Source organism: Ambystoma mexicanum, chromosome 3q (genome assembly GCF_040938575.1).
Source record: "Ambystoma mexicanum isolate Mex_15411 chromosome 3q, UKY_AmexF1_1, whole genome shotgun sequence".
Lineage (NCBI taxonomy): Eukaryota > Metazoa > Chordata > Amphibia > Caudata > Ambystomatidae > Ambystoma > Ambystoma mexicanum.
Window position 1 is genome coordinate 67809939 of NC_090926.1, and position 25369 is coordinate 67835307.

Here is a 25369-nt window from a genome sequence, read left to right on the forward strand (position 1 = left end):
AAAAAGCACTATTGACAAGCGCAGTGCAAGAAAAAGAGTGGGGAAAGCACTACACTGAGCTATTCAAAAAAAGGAAAAAGGGAAGTCTGACAAAGATGGATACAAGCCAAACCTGGCCATTAGAAATAGCGAGAGATGACATCAGAACAATCATCCGAAAAAGTAATGCGTCACGCTCAGCAGGGCCAGATGGCTTGTCAAATGCAGACTTAAAAGGAAATGTAGATGAATGGACAGAGTTCTGCTATACCCTGTTCACTGCAATAACAAAAGAAGGCAGAATCCCGACAAATTGGAAACGGGGGATAATAGTGCCGATCTTTAAGAAAGGCATTCGATCCGATCCGGCAAATTATAGGCCAATAGCACTACTCGACGTATTAGGAAAAGTGTTTGTGTCGTTATTATTACAACACCTAAGTGCGTGGATTCGGCAACAAGAAATCTTTGATAAACGCCAGTCGGGATTTGTCAAGGGAGTTGGCTGTAGCGTTAACTTACTTATGTTAAATCTCCTCAAAATCAACGCGATAAGAACTGGCCAAAAGATATATCTGGCATTTATCGATATGGCAAATGCCTTTGATGGAGTCGATAGAGAAAGACTATGGTCGAAACAAAAAAAAAAAAAGGGTGCAATACATGCCTGCTCCAGGCGATAAAAGATCTTTACTCTGGAACTTCTATCCAAGTGAGGTTAGATAAAGAAGGAAATCTAACAAGACCGATACCAACCGAGAGGGGTATCAAACAAGGATGCCCACTAGGAGCGACACTTTTCAATTTCTACATTGCTGACGTAGGACCTGCACTAGCATCGGTGGTGTCGTTTCCACCATCTATAAATGGAGTTGAGATAAATCACATTCTATACGCAGATGATATGGTAATTTTGGACCGCACTCCGATTGGTCTACAACGAAAACTAACGGCTCTTAGAACATTTATTGAAGATCTGGGGCTAGAGATCAATGCTGTGAAATCCGAAATTTTGGTGCTGGAAAACGTAAGGGGATGGAAATCCAAAAAGCAGAAGTTATGGTATGTAGGGCCAAAAAAGATATATAAGGTACCCTATACGAGATATCTAGGAACCATCATTAATTCCAGCATAAACAACGAGCCGATGTTGAGAAAGCTATTAAATAGTTGCAAACAGCTTACAACGCAAGGTAACATCATACAGAAAAAATACGGGAAATTTACGTATGATCCCGTAAGAAGATTCTATCAAGGAAAAGTGACCCCAATCCTCACGTATGGAGCTGAAAATATGTTCGGGGTTGATCATAAGGTATGGTCATGATGTGAAGGAGTCTTTTGGAAGAAATTATTGCAAATTCCTCAAGGAACGCCAAAGGCCTGTGTGTTGTATGAAGTAGGGGTTTCATCACTTAATGCACGGATTGCCTGGAACAAGTTAGCACTGTTTAGAAAAACGAACGCAGAAGCAAACTTACCATCTGTTTAAAATTTTAAGTCAAAAGAAGAGTACAAGGCAATCTGCATTAGATGAATGGAAGAGCCAGTGCAAAGAGATTCTTACACAGGTGGGGTCAGATGAACAAACATTATGGCAGAACCCCGACCTGGTGAAAAAGAAATTATTAGATCTAGATTGGATCCAAGTATGTGAGAAAAGAGTGGCAGAAAAATGTATGAACAATGTACCATCAGAAGCCAAAAAACGTAACACACTTGCAAACTATTTAATGTTATCACCGTGCAAACGACTAAGAAAATTATCCCTGAAGTTCAGATTAAATATCTTAGAAACAAAAGTAATTCTAATTTGGAGAAGGTCAATTGAAATAAGTAACTCCAAGTGCAGGTTGTGTCCTAGAGAAGATGAAAACCTAAAGCATTTGATATTGTTTTGTGCTGATTTAAAAGATCAGCGCAAACAATGTTTAAGGCTTGAGAGGAATCGAGTTCTGACATACAATGCAGAAGAATGGTGGAGGCATCTACACACTGGCGAGAGCAAAACCCTAAGGATCGCCACAATGAGATTCCTAGACCAAATCCAAATACGTTTAGAGACCAATCCAATAGAATCAGCTGACGTGGAGCCGCCATAAATAGAGGTGATGCTATCGATCGAGAGAAGAAAGTGAAGGAATGTAAAAACACAAGAGTGAATAGACTATTAAATAAGTAAAGCCATGGACTATCTTGAGTAGCTGAAAACGAATGTATAGAAGCAAGATGCTGAGTTTCAGTAGTAGTCTAAATGTGGAATTGGAAACGTTATTTCTTTTTTTATATAGTTTTTATGTCTTAAGTTTTTCTTTTTTTTTTCTAATCTTTCTCTCACACTCAATGTGTTCTTATAGTTTTAAATTTCGAAAAGTTTGTAAAAACTAAATGAAATAAAAAAAAAAGAAGCTCACTGCTTCCTGTCAAATCTGATTTCTTTTTTATTGTACGTTCTTTTCTGATCAAAAAAGCATTAGCACCCAGTACATGGTGTTAAAGACTCCAATCAAGCAGTCCCACTAAGTCAGTGCCTTCTCTGGGATTGCTCAAGGGAAGCCCTTATTTATATATTTTTATGTCCAGTTCGTGTACTCTGGATGACCACACTTATATAACAGGGATTCTCTTGGAATCCCCCTGATCCCACTGAGCCAAGAAGTAAGTTTGTTTTGCAAATTTAAAAGGTTTATTTCAGAATTAAACAATATATATATATATATATATATATATCGCACTTTTATAATAAATTAATAATTGATATCACACTTAGACATATGACAGTGAGTGATCAACAATGGATGATGTGATACTAGCACACTGGGTAATTACTTAGGAGTAGTATAGAGGATAAGGTAGCTGAGAATGCTTTATATGGTACAAGGAAATGCAAGGTGGAAAAGAAGCAACACAGGAATAAATTGATATGATTTCAGCAAAACATAATATAATCACTTTTCCCCTTTTGGCAATTCACCCCCCCTTTATGCAATGTAAGAAGGATCGAAGTGACACACACAGTCTTCAGGAATACAATCACAGTACAATCCCAATTCAGTTCCCCCCCCTAGCAAGCTTAGATCAACAGGGATGATTTTAAACACAGGCAAAGTACTTTAAAGGTGGTATGCAAAGAAGGGAAAAATATGCTATAAATTATTTTAATTCCCTCTAGAAGTTCAGGGTGAGTGATAGCTACTTTAAATTAGTTCAGGATCACTTTAGCAATGCTCCAATGAATGATTGTCAGGTTGCAAACGAATTTCAGCAAAGGAAAGCAAGGACAAATATTTTTACACGTGGCAGAAATGAAGCAAAATGTCAGATCGCAGCAATTTAGGTGAGTGCGTCGAGCGCATTTACGAAGGCACTATAAGGAGTAGCGGTTTAGAGATTGTAAGAAAGCTTAGAATCTCAGCTTTAAAATAAAAGTTAAATCTCGCTTCTATCACAAACGGTTGAAGAGATACGGACGATTTTGTGGAGGTAGATTTTCAGAAATGAAATTTTAAAGTTTCAGAATGACAGATGACAGTTTTGCAGCTTTAAAGTCACAGAAGGACACACAATGCTATGGTGTAGTTCTAGATAGGTTAAAATAGTTTGAATTAGATTATTTTAAACTAAGAGATTGGTTTAGCACAGTTCTGGCTGGGTACTCACACTGTGTTGGACAGGAATGCGACTTCGTCACGGGTCGGGTCAGGATTGGCTGCGGTTCTCTTGCCACGGACGGTCTTTAGTACCGGTTCTCTGGTTACAGCGGTCTGGGTCAGCTCTGCTCTGCTGGTCTGTTCTGGCACTCGGCGCTTCACAAAGGTCTGGTCTCTGGTTCCGGGTACAGCTCTGCTTTCTGGGTGTTTCTGGCACAGGGTTTTAGGCCAGAATCAAAGAGCTCAGCCCGGCTGTTTTACTCTGATGTGCCCCTTGGAAGTCTGGGGTGAATCAGTTTGCAAAAGATTTTGAGGCCTGCTGACAAATTCTGAAGTCTGAATTCAAAGTTCTGGTCTCTGTCTGGATTTGAAGTCTAAGTGCTGGATATGGTGTCTTCTGGCAAAACGCTCCGTAAGAAATCGGCTTGAAGTGGGAAGTGAATGTCCCTACCTGTCCTGCACAGTCTCCTTTTATGTGTTTAGAAAGTGGGAGGGTCGGCTCATCTTCTATGCCCAACCCTCTCAACGTATCATTGGCCAGTTCCTCCTCTCTCCCTTGATTGGGGGAACTGGGTTGTGAGTCAGAGTGATGAGGTAGGTTTATGGTCAGGGGATCCTCCCCTTGTCAAATTGCACACATCTATTTCTGATCCAAATACATATTTATCTATGTACCATTTTTCTAATATTATACGTCCAGTTAACATATTTTCTGTAGCACCAAACCATCCGATCCCTGTCTTTGTAAGATGTCGTGTCCACTTATGACAGAATTCTGCCCTTTTCATCCAGATAACAACCTCTAAACCTTTCCAGATTTTACACAAATGTGCACCAGGGATATGGGTTTCAGATGATAAAGTGTCAGATTTTTAACATGCATACATTTGGAGTAACAACCTTTTTTCTGCTACTATCCCCAAGAACATACCACAGGGTCCTAATACCTCTTAAAATGTGCACAGAAAAATCACAAGAATGATGTTGTTATTTATATAATTTGTACAAGTCCGCACTATGAATTATCCATCTTTTTAAAATTATGCTCTGGCCCAAAGGGGTGTGGTTTTCCAAAGCACATGGTGGAATTTCTGGTTTATCCACTTCCCCCAAGCTCAGCTTGCTCACATGCAGTGCCCCTCCCCGTTTCCTTCCAAGAGGAAGCCATTTACGACCCCCCTAATTTACCATTTGCCTGGGCCAAGGACAGTGCTTTGTTTAGTTTCCTGCAGTCCCCAGTTGCTCCTCCCCTGATTCAATCAGGGAGGTGTCATCACCTTTTGGTGGGGGCAGCAGAATGCAGCAAGGCCTGGGAAGAGTGGCTGAGCAAGTTTCACTCTTGTCGGGGGTAGATGACTCTCTTCAAGCCAGGCTGCAGCTAAATGTCACTTTAGTTCCCAGTTTTCTACATTCAAACCAAACTTGCAATTCTTACACATGCAGCTAGAACGCTGATTCTAAGTTCAAAACTATGGCATTTAACAGTTGCAAACTATGTGCCACTCAACAGTAGGTCACTCATTTATTTTAAACATTTAGATTTAAGTGTCTGTCAGTCCAATTTCACTTTAGCTGCTGACATCCACAGCTCAGCCAGTTTTGTTATAAACATTGTTTTGGGCTCTTTCTCTTTCCAGATTTAGTATGCACCCAAGAATACATTCTGCCAAATGTCTGCTGGTGTTCATTGAGATTTTTGAATATCTTGCGATGTTTAAAATAGGCATTTTTAGCTTGCATTTCAGAGCAACAAAGGTGATTTCAAAGCGCTTTTTTTTTTTTAGCCACCGGCACTGCTGTTTTTCCTTTGGCACACATTTCACTCATGGCACTCCTGGCCCCTCACGCTCGCACTGGTGGGTGGCAGGTCAGGGGACCATTTTGCTGTGCGCAAAACTGCACGGTTCTCCAGGATTCTGTCGCAAATGTGGGCTTTGCTGCCCTCTTGGATTTCCTAAGCCCACAGCACCAAGTGTTGCAGCATAATAACTTGAACGTGGGCCAAGACACCCAACAAGCCCCCCCGCCCGACTGCGCTTTGATTTTGAGTCGAGGGGGAGTCGGGTGCAAAGGATGTTTTGATCCACGCGTTGGTATGTCCGTATCCTCTTCTTCCAATTCCGCAGATGGCACAGTTCAGCATCTTTTCCTCCATCCGGTTGGATTGATCGGTTCTCCTCGCCTGTCCTGATGGGAATATTGGGCGGTACCCTGGGCCCCTCGGATCTTTGCTCCCGGTCTCCAGGTCATCTTCCGTGGTCAGTCTCCGGGTTTCATCTCTCCTAGGATGATAAAGCAAAAGCGGCAATACCTATTCGTAGACATTTCTCCCCCACTATTGATATAGTGGGGCGGCATATACATTTTATAGTCAAAAACATGAACATATACATTTTTTTAACTCAGGAGGCAAGAACATATTCAAGAATCATAGAATTTTATAGGCTATATGTGGAATATTTTAGGGTGGAACTGAATTAATCTGGAGCGGTCCCCTCTGGTATTGCAGAGGACTCCTCCAGTTGCTGCAGAGTGTGCCTGGGATGGCAACACTTTAGCTGATTTATATGGACCCACTTGTCTTCCCCTTCCGCCAGACTACCTTTGGGGATGTGGATCTTATAAGCTACTGGGGAGATCTTGTCTATAATTTCAAACGGTCCCTTCCATGTAGGCAAAAATGTTCGCTGTTTGGCCTGGTTCCTTTAGAAATTGTATAGATAGACCCGGTCTCCCACATTATATACTTTCCTGGAAGTTTTCAAATCGTAATGGGTCTTCATGCTATCAGCTGATCTTTCTAGATTCCGCTGAGCATAGGCAAAAGCATGTTGAAGGTGTTTCCTTAAATTCTCCACATACTCATGAGTTGTGGAGGCATTTATCAATGTCTGCTCTTGGGTCCTGTAGAGCAAATGCTGGGGAAGCACCATCTTGCATCCAGTCATCAGCTCAAATGGTGACATTTTAGTTGCAGATGACGGGGTAGATCTGATGGCCATTAGGACCAGAGGTAATCGGATATCCCAACTTGGCCCAGAATCTGCCACAAACATTTTTAAGATGCTCACAATGGTCCGGTTGTAGCGTTCTACTGCCCCAGAAGAAGCTGGCCGGTAAGCAATATGCAACTTCCTTTTGACCCCCAGTATCTCCCACATCTTTGTCATTACCTCGCTGGTGAAATGGCTGCCTCTGTCTGACTCAATCCTTTGAGGTAGACCAAAACGGGAAAAGATGTGGTTAATCATAAGGGCAGCTGCTGTTTCTGCCTTGCAGTTTGGGGCCGGGAGACATTCCACCCACTTGGTAAACAAGAATGTGATGGTCAACATGTACTTGTTTCCTCTAGATGAGCGAATTACAGGGCCTACGAAGTCGATTTGCAAATCTGACCATGGCAGTGTCATTCCCCTCTTTTGGAGAGGTGCACGGTGTGTGAGGGATGATGGCTGAAATTGTGCACACACCAGACACCCCTTCAACTATTGGTCGAGGTCCTGCCCCATGTGTGGCCAGTATGCAACCTCTCTTAAGATCCAAGTGTTGTGTGAAACCCCCTATGACCGGCTGTGGCCGCATCATGGGCGTGACTTAACATCAGGCTTCGGAATGAGGTAGGGACCACCCACTGATCATGGCCAGCTTGGGATTTCCTTACCAACAAACCGTCTTGGATTCGGAACATCTTTGGATATTTCATCAACACAAGGTCCTCCTTCCCAATGTAATCGGTATCCGTCAGGGGAAAGTTCTCAGGGTCCTCAATGTGTTGGTAAAACTTACCAATTATTGGATCCCCCTTTTGAGCCGTAATTAAATCAGCATCAGGGGTCTCCTTACTCCATTGTGCAGTTGAAAGATCATTTTCAACATTTGTCTCGGACCTAGTGATAGCAGTGACCTGGATTTCCCCCAACAGGGACTCTTTTTCTATTAGATCCCCTTGGATGGCCCCGGTTTTGGCCAGCTGATCAGCTAAGTCATTTCCATTTTTGTCTGGTCCCTCTACTTTGGAATGACCCTTGATCTTTTTCCAGTAGATGGTCATCCCATTCGATGTGACCAGATCATCAATGTTTTGGATTAACTTCCCATGTTTCAAGGGTTTGTTATTAGCACATAACATGCCTCTGGTTTTCCAATTAACCAGGTGCTCCACGAACCCGTTCCGTACACAATCCGAATCTGTGATTATGACCAGTTTGTGGAGTTGATATTGGACAGCAGTGAGGATGGCTTGATGCACAGCCATCAACTCTGCCACCTGACTACTTCGGGGACCAATTTTGTACCCAGCGGAGGGTTCTGGGGACTCATTCACCCATGCATTCCCTATGCCGGCCACCAGTTCTTTTTCCCCGTTGTTGTGAACATGGTAAGAGCATCCATCCACATACAGTGGGCATTCCCTCACACTTGTCTTCTTCAAAGACTTTGTGGGGGGAATTAAGGTATGCCTCCATGTTGTCCTTGATTTTTAGACTTTCGTCCTCGGGACAGTTTTCTCTGCCACAATCATGCAAGTCAGCCAGACCTTGCGCGAGGGGACTCTTCTTGTTTTGGCCATATCTGACCTCCACAGGAAAGCCTTGCGTTGACAGATTCCAGGAAGTAATTCGGGAATTACTCACATTTCCGGCCCAGATTCTGTCACTTTGGAGGTATTGCAGAGGCTGGTGTGGAGTCTCCACTATGATGTGTTCCCCCTGGATGAACGGGCGGTAAATCTTCAATGCCCACACCGTTGCCAGGAGTGCCTTCTCACAATCGTTGAATTTTTCCTCCACAGAGGATAAAGTTTTGCTCGCATAGGAGATTACTTTATTGACCTTGTCATGCTTTTGGTATAATACTGCCGTCAAGCACGTATTAGAGAACCCTGTCTCCAGGAAGAACTCCTTGTTTCTGACAGGGTAAGCTAGGCAAGGCGCTTGTGAGAGGCTTTGTTTGAGTTGTCTTACTGCCTCGGATTGTTCTGGACCCCATTCCCACTTGATCCCCCCCTTCAAAGATGAATCAGGGGTTTGGTGATCTCTGCGTAGCCCTCAATGAACTTTCTGCTGTAATTAGTCAGTCCAAGGAGGCTCCTTAGTTCCCGCAGAGTTGTGGAATACTTCAGTTTCTGAAGTGCTTCCACTTTCTTTTCTTGGGGACAGAGACCCTGAGGAGTAATCTCATGCCCCAAGAAATTAACACTGGTTCTACACCACTGTGCTTTCTGAAAGGAAAGTTTTTCTCCGGCGGCCCTCAACTGGGTCAGGACATAACGGATCTCCGCTATGTGTTCCTCAACAGTTGAGCTTTTAATGAGGACATCATCTACATAAGCCAGGTTACCCCTCGCACCCAGGTCGGGCATGGCCTTATGTAGGAAAATGTTGAATTAATTGCTGGAGTTGAGGTATCCGAAGGGAGTCCGGGTCCATGTGTACTGCTGGCCCCCAAAGGTAAAAGCCAGTTTGTATTGGCCCTCCCTACTGACAGGCATGGTCCAGTATCCATTGGTCAGGTCTATTGCAGTGAATACCTGTGACCCCTGAATCTGGGCCAGCCCTTGTTCAATGTAGGGCAGAGGCCATCGGGAAGTATGGATCCATTTGTTGAGCTCCCTAAGGTCGGCACAGAGTCTCCACTGGCCGTTTGGCTTGAATATTCCCAGCACCGGATTATTGAAGGTGCTGTGTACTGGATGGATTATTCCCCGGGACTCAAGGTTCTTAATTATTTCAGTAAGGGACTCCATGGATGCGAGAGGCAAACGATATTGCTTCACAAACACTGGAGTCATTCCAGGGTCCGTGGGAATTGTTGTCGTGTGGATGTCGGTGCGACCACAGTCATATGAGTCTACCGCAAAGAGATCTTGGAAATCCAAAAAAACTTGTTTCAACTTTTGCTTCTGTTCCAGAGTCACACAGGCATCAGCTAGGTTGACTCTCTCTTCCACCATCTGCCTGAAGCCTGGAAAGACTTCTGGTTTTGCTATCTCAGCGGCCTCCTCCAGCTGGGTGGAGAAGTCCCTGGTCAGAGTGCTGATTTGGACTGGAGGCTTCAGGTGGGAAAGGCAGCCCTCATGGACCTGGAAAATCACCTCATCCCTTCTGAAGTCACAAGTCACGTCTTCCTTACCATAAAGGCAAGAAGTGTACACCAGGAAGTTCCCCCATGCCGGGTAAAGATCCTGTCTGGTGTTGTATTGTCATCACTGTCACTGTCAAAACAGTCCTTGGGGATTGGTCCTAACAGTTAATTTCCTAAATCAATGGAGAAATGTCGGTCATCAACCGCCATTCCAATAATGGTGCCTGCGGCTAGAGTAATACTCTTTAAGTCGCTGTTATCCACCTCTATTGGAATGGTGTCATATTCTATGTTGACTAATGGTGTTGGGTTTACCCCTAACCCTTGCTGTTGGAGAGAAGCATTTAGATGAATATAAGCATCCGGGTTTTTCAATTTTTGCCCTCTTAACTTTCACTTCCAGGGAGAATTGTCGGGTCCTTTCTGGGATGGTGACTTCCTCTTTAATCTGAATTTCGACTGCATAAGGTAGCAATTGAGCTGACCTAAATGCTTTTTCTGGAACATCAAAGCCCATGGGATTATCCGCTAATCGGGACCAAGCTTTGAAGTTTATTAGGTCCAAACTAATGGCAAAGCGATTGAGAATGTCACTACCTAAGTAAAAGGCAGCAGTGACGTCTCGCACGACACAACAATTATGGACTATGCTCTTGTTGCCAATAGAGATTTTGAGCATACACCTGCTTGGCAGGAGATGTTTCAAATTGGGTGTTTCCAGTTCCATTTCCCATTTGTCTATCAGTTTGAATGTGGGAATGGCTGGATCTTTTGGAAGTTGGCGGAACATGGCTTCGTGGATGAAGCTCTTACCGTTGTTCACACATACTCGAGCGAGAAAAGAGTCCTTCCCATCATTTAACTGAACAGGGATGAACAACTGCTCTCCAATTTGCTGAATATCAGCCAGGCTCTGAGCTGATTTCACATCTTTCTGCACTATAGGAGTGGGAGTGTCTGATTGTGGATTGGTAAATAATTTCAGAGTGTTTCCTTCCAGTGTGGAATACCACATTAAACTGGAAGGAAGGTTGATTTTCAGAAATAGAGAGGACCCCCCATCACCAGTCTGTTGTCCTACTGCTATTACTGTCACGTCTGGAATTTGGTTGTTCTGGAAGTGAAATTCTACTTGGTCAGATTTTTGTTCAACCATGTGGCAGGTGCCATTTAAACTAACATGGTTGACACTCTGTTTTAATTTTATTGGTCGGCTAGTCTGGGTCCAGAGGACCTTGTTTACACAATCTATTAGGGGTGACAACCTTCTCAGGAGGTCATTCCCTAGTAAACCAGGGGTGCCCTCTGGAGTCACTACTATGACCGGGTGTTTCACCTTGTGTCGCCCAATTTTGATGTCCAAATCTGCAGTACCCTCGACGGGAATTTCCTTCCCGTCAAAGTTCTGGAGTTGTCCAGGAAGAGAGGTGAGGGGAATTTGGTACTTCTCCCCCCTACCTAAATTCAGTTCATCAAAGGCCCTTTTGGACAGAAGGGTAGCTTGGGATCCAGTGTCCACCAGTGCCAAAATTGTACCCTGCCCCTGTACTTGTACCGGGGCATTGTATCTTCCCTCCTTCTCCTCAAGGGGGCACAGATAATGCACATTTTTGGACAACTGGTGGGCTAACTTTCTGGTTTTGTACATGGCGAGAGAAGGGATTTGGGCAGAATTCTGTGGAGAGCCCGGGGAATCTGAAAGAAAAAGTTTGCAACTGGATATTGATGCGGTTTTTGGTTCCCCTGGTTCCAGTTCTGGGCTGCCCCTCCTCCCCCCTTTTTGGAGGCAGTCACCTGGATGGGTTTGAACCAGGGGTTTTCGGTCTTGTTGGTTCTGGGATAGAATGATGGGCGGCGACAGCTCAATCCCCACATCTACTCAGTCTATTGATTTGGTTTTAGGTTCCCCTGGTTCTGGTTCTGGGCCGCCCCTGCCTTTTTAGAGGCAGTCACCAGGATGGGTTTGAACCAGGGGTTTTTGGTACTGTTGGTTCTGGGATAGAATGATGGACGGCGACAGCTCAATCCCCACATCTACCCAGTCTAGGTTGGAATCCCTTGGGACCCATATTTCCTTGGGAGGAGTTCCCCCATCTCTGAAGGAGAAGATCCTTTTCCCAGGATCCTCTTGGGATCCCTCTCCCTCAAATTGGAAGATCTGTACCTCCTCCAAAAAATGGGTCTGTTTGGGTCCTTTGTTTCTCCTACCTCCTCTCTGTTCCTTGGGTGGCAGACTTTCAGGGGTAGGAGATTTTGTTTCCAGTTCCTGGTTTTCCAGGGGCTGTTTACAAGTTGGGAAGGAAGCTTCCTCCAAGGCTTTACACCCCCCTTCCCCTTGTGCCTGCTCCCTAGGAACCGGTGGGTTATCGGGGTGCTGCCCCTGTCATTGTTCTGGAGCACTATGTCCAGAGTTTGGGGCATTCTGTGCCGGCATGCCCATCTGAGGGTTCTGTTGGGCCCTCAGCATGCGGCCCAAATCCTGTGCCATGTTCTGAACCTGGCGCTCTAACTGGGAAACCCGCTCAGGCTGATACTGGGTCTGGTTTTCTCCCCTGGGATGATCCCGGGAAGGGTAGCTATCCCTTCTCTCGTAATACCCTGTGTTGGGAAGATTTGGGTACCCCTCCACCCTTGGCCTCCCCTCTCCCGGATTAGGTTGTCTGGGCTCAGAGAATTGGGGAAAGAAGGATGGATGGTTTTGGGGTTGGAAATTGGGTGGATACCTGGGAAAAAAGTTCTGCCCAGTGTTTGGGGAATTTCTGCCCTCCTGTGGGGAGTTAGGAGGGAAGTTCCCTGGGTCATGTGCTTGGCTGGATCCCCACCCTGGGCTGGAGGAGTCCACACATAACCCAGGATTGGTCTGTTTCCCTTATAGCGGGGATTTATATAGTCAGGGGAGCGGGGGACCCCAGACTGCAGGATTACCTTCTTGGCTCCCTGTCTGTGACTGCCCCGAGGGCCTTCTGGGCTTAGAATTATTTTGTGCAGGCAGGTTTTTAGGCCCCCCCATCTCCAAATCTAAAACGGGGGCAACCTTTACCTCTGCCACCTTGGCAGCAGCAGGGGTGCTGTTGGTTTTGGTTTTTTTTGGCTGATTCTTGTTTTCCACCGGTTTTTGCACCTCATAGATGCGGGTGGCTTGCTCAATGACCCAGTCTAAAGACCTTTTCTCGTGAAAATCTCTCACGAGCTGGGTCATTATGTATTTGGGGAGAGCATGGAAAAATGTGTTAATTCTCTGCTGTCCGTGTGCACCCTTCTGGTGGTCTGCGCAAAGGCACGCTTCAATTCTTGCACGAATTCTTGTGGGGCCTGATCCTCCCCACATTGCAAATTGTAGCCTGCCTTGCGAGCCTCTTGGGGATTTCTATGCACAGAAAAGTGTTTCAAGATGGCCGCCCTATAGGTGGACCATCTTGAATGATTTTGGTCCTCCAGCCCCGCAAAGAAACTGGAGTATTTTGGGGAGAATGTCCATTTGACGTACTGGATGCAGCTACTGCTGTCCTTCAAATGAAAGGTCTCCATCATTTGCTCAAAGAGCTCCAAGTGTTCCCACACAGAATACTTGGAGTTCTTGCGATAAGGCGTGATGACATTCCTGATTGCCTTAATCTGTTTTAAGGGGTCCTTAAGCAAAGCCCTTTTTGCCTTATTGGCCTTTTTGGTTCGGGTAACCCTGGTCCATTCATCCTCCGACTCAGCACTGCTCCCAGAGGTGCCCGTCTGATCTTCCAGGTTTTCCCGGATTCTGCGAGCCTGGGAATGGCTGGCAGAATGTGGGGACCTGGTCTTCTGTGTCTTGTGACGCTCAGAGGAGTCTTCAGATCCCTCCTTGCTACCAGGATGTGCTGGGTACCCCCCCACTGACCTAACTGGGCAGAGGTTATTAGGATGCCCTTAGTGCGCCTACTCTCCTGGGGTTCCCCTCTAAATTGCACTGTGCTTAGGTGCCCATACCCGGATGCCCGCCCATCCATTCCTGGGAGGTACTGGCCTATGAACCCCATACTTTTGGCCGGATAGTAATCTGCCCTCCCTGTGGCCCTGTGCTCATGTGCACCAGGGGACATGGGGGTGGCAGAGTCCAAGGACTGGGAGAGATGAAGGCCTCTGGTACTAGGGCTCCTGAGGTTATGCTCAGGTGTTTCCCTTTCCCAGCGAACTTCATCTCTATCAGCCCCTGCTCCCTGTTGCAATGCAAGAGCCTGCGCTTTCAGTTCCTCAGTTAAGGCCTTACTAGACTCTATCAGTCTCTCCTGCATGGCTACCTGTTGCTGGAGCCTATCATTGTGCTGACAGAGAGCCTTATTCTCTCTCTGTGCCTCCTGATTGGTCCTGGAATACTGGGCCAGGCTTTGCTGCAGGAGGGTTACCTCCTGAGTCCCATCCCTACTGGCCTGCTCCTTTCTCGCCGTCCATCATTCTCTAACAAGTTCTGATGCTCTTTTTGGAGGTCACCCAGCCCCTGGAGGGCCAGGTGATTTCCTTCAATGTTTTTCTTTTAATTGGCAGACTTCCTGGCCTAAGGTGTCCCTTTCCTGACTAAGAGCCTGCATCTGTGCCGCCAGGTCGTCCCTCTGCCTTTGAAAGGCACCAGCTTTCTGGCGTTCTTGATCAAACTCTGCCTGGGTGTCCAGGTCTTTCAAAATCAATTTATTGCTTTCCTCTTTCTCCGTATCTAGGTGGCTTTGCAGGGTGACTACCTGCTCTGCGCATGCCCTATTGAAGTCCAGTTGTTGCTCCAGCTTTTTCTGGCTCTGCAGTAGGGCTTCCAAACCTTCTTGGTACTCCTTCTGCAAGGCCAGAAATCTGTTATCCTGGTCAGACTTTTCCTGTTGCAGGATATCCATTTCCTCCTTTATTTTAATAATATACTGACTACTATCATTTTCTGACTCCTGGCTCCTCTGCAGCCTCTGTTCAGAAGAGACCAGGTCAGATTGGGCCTTCTCTAATGCCATCACTTGCCTATTTGCCAGATCTTGGCCTTCAGCACATTTGTCCTGTATGGCTCCCATATGTAAATATAAATATGCCGCTACCCTGGCAATCTTGTGCTCATCCTTGCCCCTAGGACACATATATAGTTCACTCAGGGCCACATGTAGGGGACCCTGATCTCTCCACATATCTGACCCAGTTGTAGTGACCTTTTGTGTGATCGCCTGCACCCATACATTTTGGTCCTGTTCAGACCATTCACCTCTCACAAACAGTTTATGTAAGAGGTGCTCCCTAGCTATCTTCATATCTACCAAGGTCGTCATTCTGGAACTTGATTTCCTTCCTGACTTACAGAAGTTTGTATTTTATTTTGCAAAACAGACCGTTTCCTTAGAGCGTTCCTTTGAGGAGTGCTTTACAGCGTGGTGATCTAACCGGATACGTATCCTGTCAGCTGGCACACTGTATTAATCTGCACAAGTGATAGATCTAATCCAGAATCCCCGGCTACGAGCCCCCACTTTGGTAAAGACTCCAATCAAGCAGTCCCACTAAGTCAGTGCCTTGTCTGGGATTGCTCAAGGGAAGCCCTTATTTATATATTTTTATGTCCAGTTCGTGTACTCTGGATGACCACCCTTATATAACACCCCTCTCTTAGAATCCCCCTGATCCCACTGAGCCAAGAAGTAAGTTTGTTTTGCAAATTTAAAAGGTTTATTTGAGAATTAAACAATATATATATATATCGCACTTTTATAATAAATTAATAATTGATATCACACTTAGACATATGACAGTGAGTGATCAACAATGGATGATGTGATACTAGCACACTGGGTAATTACTTAGGAGTAGTATAGAGGATAAGGTAGCTGAGAATGCTTTATATGGTACAAGGAAATGCAAGGTGGAAAAGAAGCAACACAGGAATAAACTTGATATGATTTCAGCAAAACATAATATAATCACTTTTCCCCTTTTGGCAATTCACTCCCCCCTTTATGCAATGTAAGGAGGTGACACACACAGTCTTCAGGAATACAATCGCAGTACAATCCCAATTCAGTTCGCCCCTAGCAAGCTTAGATCAACAGGGATGATTTTAAACACAGGCATAGTACTTTAAAGGTGGTATGCAAAGAAGGGAAAAATATGTTAAAAATTATTTTAATTTCCTCTAGAGGTTCAGGGTGAGTGATAGCTACTTTAAATTAGTTCAGGATCACTTTAGCAATGCTCTATGAATGATTGTCAGGTTGCAAACGAATTTCAGCAAAGGAAAGCAAGGACAAATATTTTTACACGTGGCTGAAATGAAGCAAAATGTCAGATCGCGGCAATTTAGTCGAGTGCGTCGAGCGCATTTACGAAGGAACTATAAGGAGTAGCGGTTTAGAGATTGTAAGAAAGCTTAGAATCTCAGCTTTAAAATAAAAGTTAAATCTCGCTTCTATCACAAACGGTTGAAGAGATACGGACGATTTTGTGGAGGTAGATTTTCAGAAATTAAATTTTAAAGTTTCAGAATGACAGATGACAGTTTTGCAGCTTTAAAGTCACAGAAGGACACACAATGCTATGGTGTAGTTCTAGATAGGTTAAAATAGTTTGAATTAGATTATTTCAAACTAAGAGATTGGTTTAGCACAGTTCTGGCTGGGTACTCACACTATGTGTTGGACAGGAATGCAACTTCGTCACGGGTCGGGTCAGGATTGGCTGCGGTCCTCTCGCCACGGACGGTCTTTAGTACCGGTTCTCTGGTTACACCGGTCTGGGTCAGCTCTGCTCTGCTGGTCTGGTCTGGCACTCGGCGCTTCAAAAAGGTCTGGCCTCTGGTTCCGGGTACAGCTCTGCTTTCTGGGTGTTTCTGGAACAGGGTTCTAGGCCAGAATCAAACAGCTCAGCCTGGCTGTTTTACTCTGATGTGCCCCTTGGAAGTCTGGGGTGAATCAGTTTGCAAAAGATTTTGAGGCCTGCTGACAAATTCTGAAGTCTGAATTCAAGTTCTGGTCTCTGTCTGGATTTGAAGTCTAAGTGCTGGATCTGGTGTCTTCTGGCAAAACGCTCCGCAAGAAATCGGCTTGAAGTGGGAAGAGAATGTCCCTACCTGTCCTGCACAGTCTCCTTTTATGTGTTTAGAAAGTGGGAGGGTCGGCTCATCTTCTATGCCCAACCCTCTCAACTTATCATTGGCCAGTTCCTCCTCTCTCCCTTGATTGGGGGAACTGGGTTGTGAGTCAGAGTGATGAGGTAGGTTTATGGTCAGAGGATCCTCCCCTTGTCAAATTGCACACAAATCTATTTCTGATCAAAATACATATTTATCTATGTACCATTTTTCTAATATTATACGTCCAGTTAACATATTTTCTGTAGCACCAAACCATCCGATCCCTGTCTTTGTAAGATGTCGTGTCCACTTATGACAGAATTCTGCCCTTTTCATCCAGATAACAACCTCTAAACCTTTCCAGATTTTACACAAATGTGCACCAGGGATATGGGTTTCAGATGATAAAATGTCAGATTTTTAACATGCATACATTTGGAGTAACAACCTTTTTTCCGCTACTATCCCCAAGAACATACTCACAGGGTCCTAACACCTCTTAAAATGTGCACAGAAAAATCACAAGAATGATAATGTTAAGTCAGCACTATGAATTATCCATCTTTTTAAAATTATGCTCTGGCCCCAAATGGGTGTGGTTTTCCTAAGCACATGGTGGAATTTCTGATTTATCCACTTCCCCCAAGCTCAGCTTGCTCACATGCAGTGCCCCTCCCCGTTTCCTTCCAAGAGGAAGCCATTTACGACCCCCCTAATTTAACATTTGCCTGGGCCAAGGACAGTGCTTTGTTTAGTTTCCTGCAATCCCCAGGTGCTCCTCCCCTGATTCAATCAGGGAGGTGTCATCTCCTTTTGGTGGGGGCAGCAGAATGCAGCCAGGCCTGGGAAGAGTGGCTGAGCAAGTTTCACTCATGTTGGGGGTAGTTGCCGGGCAGAATTCACTCTCTTCAAGCCAGGCTTCAGCTTAATGTCACTTTAATCCCCAGTTTTCTACATTCAAACCAAACTTGCAATTTTTACACATGCAGCTAGAACGCTGATTCTAAGTTTAAAACTGGCACATAGTTTGCAACTGTTAAATGCCATACTCAACAGTAGGTCACTCATTTATTTTAAACATTTAGATTTTAGTGTCTTTCAGTCCAATTTCACTTCAGCTGCTTACATCCACAGCTCAGCCAGTTTTGTTATAAACATTGTTTTGGGCTCTTTCTCTTTCCAGATTTAGTATGCACACAAGAATACATTCTGCCAAATGTCTGCTGGTGTTCATTGAGATTTTTGAATATCTTGCGATGTTTAAAATAGGCATTTTTAGCTTGCATTTCAGAGAAACAAAGGTGATTTCAAAGTGCTTTTTTTTTTAGCCACCGGCACTGCTGTTTTTCCTTTGGCACACATTTCACTCATTGCACTCCTGGCCCCTCACGCTCGCACTGGTGGGGCTGGCAGGTCAGGGGACCATTTTGCTGTGCGCAAAACTGCACGGTTCTCCAGGATTCTGTCGCAAATGTGGGCTTTTCTGCCCTCTTGGATTGCTTAAGCCCACAGCACCAAGTGTTGCAGCATAATAACTTGAACGTGGGCCAAGACACCCAACAATGGGAAGCAGCCAATCAGGTTCTGTGGATTACGGGCTGAAACCGATAATCTCAGCACATGTTACATGCAACTCGCAGGCTGCTTCTGCTGCACAGCCATCTTTACCCCACCCTCCCTTTATTTGTTTTATATCCCCAACCTCCTTTGCCAGCCCTACTTACCTTGTTGTTGCGGTCTCTCCGTCTCCCTTTGACGGCTGCCACGAAAATGGAAGAGGGGCTCCAGAAGGAGCCCCACCTTCCATCTTTGGGTCTGCCATCTTGGAACAGTACTTTTGTATGAATGAACGGGACACCATGAAGAGTCCCATTCATTCATTGAAAAGATCCAGCTATCAGCACCCCGGGTTACCGGATTGGCAACCCATGGTGCTTATGGCATTAGTAACCCATTTCATGGGCTATACCGGGGCCAGGGGGGTAATGTCGTGCTGCCCCCGTTAAATGCTTTTGCTTCGCTAGGGCCTTTAACTCAGGCTGCCGGGCCGTTAATCCCCCTTTATAGCATGTGGAACAGGTTACTAATGTCATATTGTTCCTCCTTTATATAAAAATCTACTACTGAGTTATAAACACAAAGTCAGAATATGGAGAACATTTCTGCTTCTGAGTGGTTGTAGGCATGGGTGCAATGCCCAAGCCTCATGACAAGTGGATAAGCTCGCAGAGAATATCAGCAGAGCCTCCAGCTCAACAATAGAGGCATCCAGTACCCTGCTGAATTCAACCTCTTTCCCTCCATCCAGATTGCTGAATCACCCCAACCAGTTCCTCCACAACTTTTACCAGTCCCGTTTCCTGTTCTGATACCACCAGCAAAACAAATGTTCTACTCCTGCAGCAAGAACCTATGGACTGCTCCTTGCCAGACCAGCTGCTGCCCGCTCATGCCCCACACCATCATGTGTCCAATGGGAGTATCAATAGAAAAGGAAAAAACAACACGTTTTTGGATCTCGCTGTTATGATGAACTGTGTTGTAAAGGAGGAGGCATGCCTCTTTGGGTCTGAGGTATCCATGACCAAACCTCCCAGCACATTAAACTGTGCAAGGATAACTCCTGTAAAGCCAACAAGACTTGCAAAGCAAAACCAAAAGTTGATGGCTGGAAGGTTTTGAATAAATCACAACCACTGGCAAAGTTCAGGGCAACCCCCCAGAACATCGTTTTTCAGCCTGCCAAGCCATTACAGAAGGGGAAAAACCATATGCAAATCAGATTTGGTCCCACCCCAAAAGGGGGCAGTCCAGTTCAGACTGCTAGGCTACATTCCTTCTGCATGAGACCACAAGGATCCCCAGACATGTTTCAGCGTTGTTGGGCGTCATCAGTGAGGAGTAGCTGTGCCATAGGGAACCAGGCCGAAGCTCTCAACCTTGCCAGCATCATTACAGACTTGGGCTTCACCCATCGCATCCGGGAATCTACCCGCATCAAGGGAAGAACCCTCGACTGGTTGGTAGATCTTAACTGCAGCATTAATATAGTGTCCAACTCACCATGTTCCTGGTCAGATCATCACATGATAACTTTCAACATCAAATCTGACACCCACTCTACCAACCCAAATATGGCACGCACTACTAGTACGAGAAACAAAAGGGACATAACTAGCAAGAACTGCTCCCTTTAATTCTACCTATATTAAATAATGCAACGTGCACCAACCCCACGGCTCTAGTAGAAAACCATACTTAAAGCCATCAATTCCATTGCCCTGCTAAAATCAAGGAAACCCAAACCACAAGCACACCTTAACTCTTGGTTCACGCCACATCTAAGAACACTACGCAAGGTCAAACGAAATGCAGAAGCCCGCTGGAAAAGTCTACCAACAGTTGAGAGTAAGGGTAGCTTGTTACTAGCATCCCTTAACTGCAAAGAGGCAATCTTCCAAGCCAAAAAACGACACGTATAACAACCGAATTTCACAAGCTAAGTCAAGCACTAAAGAGCTCTTTAAGATTCTTAAATAACTAGAATCCCCAGCAGCTCCCCCCGATTCCTGTGTCAAAGATAGTACATGGTGTGCTAACATCCAAAAAGCACTCCAAGATAAAATTATTATGCTTCAAACCACAATTAACGCCAAAAAAAGCTGCCTATTCGGGGATTCACAACTAAGTACTCCTACCAGTGCTGCAGACCACGGCAAGCACACCCTCAAACCTTTTAACTTCTCATCACTCTCCATTAAAGAGGTTGAAAATATCATCCTCAAACTTAAACCCTCTACTTGTCAGGGCGATGTATGCCCAGCTCCTATCATTAATGAGGCTTCCAATGATCTTGCACCATTAATTACTGCCTTAATAAATGCCTCATTTAATACAGGCACAGTGCATAATAACCTCAAAGACGCGTGGGTCCTCCCCTTACTCAAAAAACCAGCATTAGACCCGAACACTCCTACTAATTACAGGCCTATCACCACCATTCCCTTCTTACTTAAAATCCTGGACAGGGCAGCTTACCTGCAGATCCAGGACTACCTAGAGGCCAACAACCTTCTTGGCCTCAGACAATCAGGCTTCCGACCTAGGCACGGAACCGAAATGGCCCTAATTGATTTAAAAACTCAAATTGAAGACCTTAAAGAGAACAGCAAATTGGCCCTCCTCCTACTGCTTGACCTATCGGCAGCGTTCGATCTGGTCAACCATCAAATACTCTGCCAACATCTCAAATCTACAGCCAACTTCTCCGACAATGCCACCACTTGGATCAGATTTTTCCTGGAAAATAGATTTATGAGGGTCTTCTCCCCTGTCACCGCCGATGAACTATCACCAGTGTTATGTGGGGTTCTGCAAGGATCTTGTGTTTCACCAACACTCTATAATGTGTTCACAAAGCCCCTCTGTGATATTCTTAACTGTTTGGGTGTCACCTACACTAACTATGCAGATGACACCCAAATACTCATCCCCATCAGTGGTGATCATATAGCTGACTCTAAAGCTCTAAACGACGTCTATCTGGTCATCCAGGTCTGGATGGCACAACATGGGCTCTGTCTTAATGATGATGAGATGGAGCTTCTCCTTCTGGGATCTCAACAGAGACTAAATAAATTAGAACCAGCCTTTAAATCATTCATCATTGATGGCAACACCATAAAGGTATCCAGCAACACCAAAACCCTGGGCATATACTTAGACTTCACACTATCATTAACTAGACAAACGAATGCCATAATTTCTTCTACGGCCTACATGTGCAAACTTATAACCGCCTGTAGACCATTTCTAACTACCGCAAATTGCACTATCTTGGCTAGAACCCTTATTATGTCAAAACTTGACTACTGTAATGCGCTCTACCTAGGGACTACCCAACAGAACGTAAATAAACTACAAGTAACACAAAACAATGCCATTAGGGCAGCTCTAAATATCCCTAGAACACACCACATCTCCAATACCAGACGCAACCTACACTGGTTATCTGTCTCCCAAAGAATTCCCCTCAAAACATTGTCACTTATGCACTAATGCCTGGCCAACCAGGCACTGAAATACCTGTCCAATAGATTAATGTATAACACCTCAGACCAACCCCATAGAGCCGCCCAAAAACATTGCCTACTTTTACCTAGGTTCAAGTGTCAAAAAGCTGGGGTGGTAGCTTCCCGGTGCTCGCCGCTAGGCTTTGGAACTCGCTACCCAACCCACTAAGATCAGACCCTTCATTCCACTCATTCAAACACAAAGCCAAAATCTGGCTTGCAGCGCATGAGCTCTAGAATTTACCTCTAGGTACCTCTGTTTATCCATTGGGTGATATCCAACCATGCGGATCTCCTTGTAAATTTTGACTGTATGTTAAGAGATTTGTTAATTTGCTATATATATATATATATATATATATATATATATATATATATATATATATATATATATATATATATATATATATATATATATGCATCTGTAATACCATGTATATGTAAGTCTATGTTAATGTAACCTTAAGAAATGCGCCCAGATGCCCCTAGGGTTGGTGCGCAATACAAATAAACAAAATACAAATACAAACAAGGCCGAAATATGTCTGGGGTTGCTTGTGTTTCCATGCAGAGGGGACCTGGCCTAGCAGTTCGGGCTGGGCTGTTCCCATTTGGGGGCAGTACGCGACTGATTTGCAAATGGCTAGACCCATTCTGCAATGGTGCAGACGGGCTAAAAAACGTTGCGGTGGAAAGTTGGCCACAGCAGTGCCAGTGGTTCAAGTTCATTAAAAACCTTCCACCCATCACATTTTAGGCTCTGGAAAGACTTGCAAAGGCATGTCTCCTGCATGGAGTGCCAAGCCACATGAGGTAGCTCCCCACCACAACCGCTGTAGGAGCTACAAAATAGGCATGGGAAATGAAGCCCACACTGCCATAGACAAGTGCATCAATGCGGGTGTTTGCATTGACACTTGCTTTTTCATACTTATTTCTTTGGGTTTACACATCTATTGCCGGCATGCACCTCATGCGGTGCAGCTACACTTTGGGTCCAGCAAGACCCTCTACAACATGGTTGCCCCGCACAACATCTAAATCGGCTGTTTTCACTGTGCATGATGAGGCACGCCTGATTGGCTGGGCCGTGGACTTCCTCCAGCAGACTCCGGAGTTGGCAGGTGATCGACGGCCCCCTCAAGGGCCACCTAAAGGGGTTTTGCCCTCCTCTGTCTGGCCCTGTGCGGGCTGTAATGGCCACCGTTTCTCATCCCAGGCTCTCGATGACAACAGACATTGACAGTGACTTTGCTGCACTGGATAAGCACCCAATTCTCCCTGATCTGATGCTACAGCACTCGTTCCCTGCTGTCCGTCTCCAGAACCACTCTTTCACCAGCCCACTCACACTAAGAGCTGTGGTTTTATGGTCTGTTTGCCTGCATTACAATCACTTTGTCACTACACGCTGTGCCTAGCTCCACATGAGTGCCTTCCTTTCCGACCCTACATCACCTGGCAGCCTCGAGGTTCGGTCTGACCTCCTCCACACTCTACAGTGATACTCACTTCTTGCCACTATCTTCCAATGCCACAGACACTTTTGATTACTGCGCCCTTCAAGCTGCACTGCACATGACTAACTTTTCTTCTGCACTAAATTGCCTCTACCTCTCTACTTAAGTGCCTCTGAAGTTGCTTTTCCTATCTACAAACTCTGTCTGGTTAAACTGGTCTACTCATCTTACGGATAGCGAAGCTGTCCTCCTTCAGTGCAGCTTGTGCAATGAGTACCATCTGTCTTGATTGTTCATTTTTTTTCTGCTACATTTTAATGTTCTGTTGGAAATTTGAATTTAGATGTGCCTTTAAACGATATGCAGTGATTTTACCGAATTAAAAATAAATACAATTTTTATCTAAAAATGTTTGCAGAAGAAAATACTGATTTTTAAAAATATATATATATATATATATATATGTGGCTGGGGTAAGGGGTTAAAATGGGTTGGAAGGGGGTTGAGATTATAAATGAAGGGAAACACCGGGCTTGAGGGGAGGGCCCCTGCAAATAAAAATAAATAATCCGGATTTCTTCGGTAAAAATGTTTAGTTAGAAAGGTTTTTCATTATTTTTGAATTCGGTAACCCTGCGCATTAATAGTTTTATGCTGCATTTTAGCACTCTGTTGGATTGTGCACATCTGACTTGTGTTGGGGCTGTCAGGTACTTTAGAACATGTGCCTTTGGAACCTGGATCTTGAGGGCATCAATGGTTGCCAAAAGAATTATCCTTCGGTACTGGAAATCTGTGAGCTATCCGTCAAAGGATGCATGGTTGCAGGTTATTTGTAATATTGAAAGGGTTGTAATGCACCAACTGAAAAAGAGCAGATTTTTTGGGGAAAATATGGAATGATTTCCTGGAGACTGACCTGGATTAAATCAAAGGAGATTTGCTGAGAAGACAAGATTTAAATTTAATTAATACTGCTGAGCATGTTTATATTTTATATTTAATAATAATATTTTTGTTTTTGTTTCAATGATTCCTGATTGTTTGATTGAGATGAAATCATTTGCAATATGTTGGGGGGAAGTTCTTGTATTTGATAGATAGTATATGATGTATATGATATATAGTATAAACTGATAAATTGAATGTTGTAAAGATCAAAAATGTTGAATAAAATGAAAAAAGGATTTGCCTTTAAGCCTGCACATACATTGTTTTCAGCTGCATTTTAGTGCTCTGTTGGAAATTTTTATTTAGATGTGCCTTTCCGCATACATTGTTTTCTACTGCATTTTTAGTGCTCTGTTGGAAAGTTGAATTTAGAAGTGTCTTTGGGAAATGCACAAATCTGATTTCCCACCCCATGCACGCGGAATTGGGTCCAAATAGACCGGATGCCAAAACAACCTGCAGAGTTTGTGTCCGGCCCATTTCACTCCTGCACAAAAATGAAGGTGTATGTTCCCATTAAAGCATGTGCTGTGTAAGGACATGAGTGGGGAACAATTGCCTACTGTTCTCATAGGCCCATTAGCTGTCCCACACAAGGAAGGTCTCCAGGGATTCTGATTGGGAAATTCAGTGTTTTCATGGGCATCATCCACAAAGGGATTATGCATCAGAGGGATCAATGTGATTCACAAATATGGATAGAGTAAGGAAAATACATATTGGTATATCATTGTTTGAAGGGGGAAACACCTTCGATGCATGTTTCACACCCCTGGATTTGAGACCTGCACCAGCTGCTCACGATTACATGTCAAAGATCACATTTTAAACCAAAACGTTACAATGCAACCACAGAGAACACGCTCCGCTAATTACAATCAGAATTCCCGTGAGTCACATGAACTCCCAGAGTGTACCACAGAGAGGAATCATAACAGTGGAGATGTGTTTGACATCCCCAATGCTGGTTCTTCTTTGCGACATGTACTTTGTGAACATTTGTGGACTTAGATTGAACTCACTTACAGGCCCCCACACCGCAGGACATCACAGGGAAAACAGCAGAAGACACTACCTGCTAGGAGGCAAGCCAGCCTTGCCCTTCTCCAC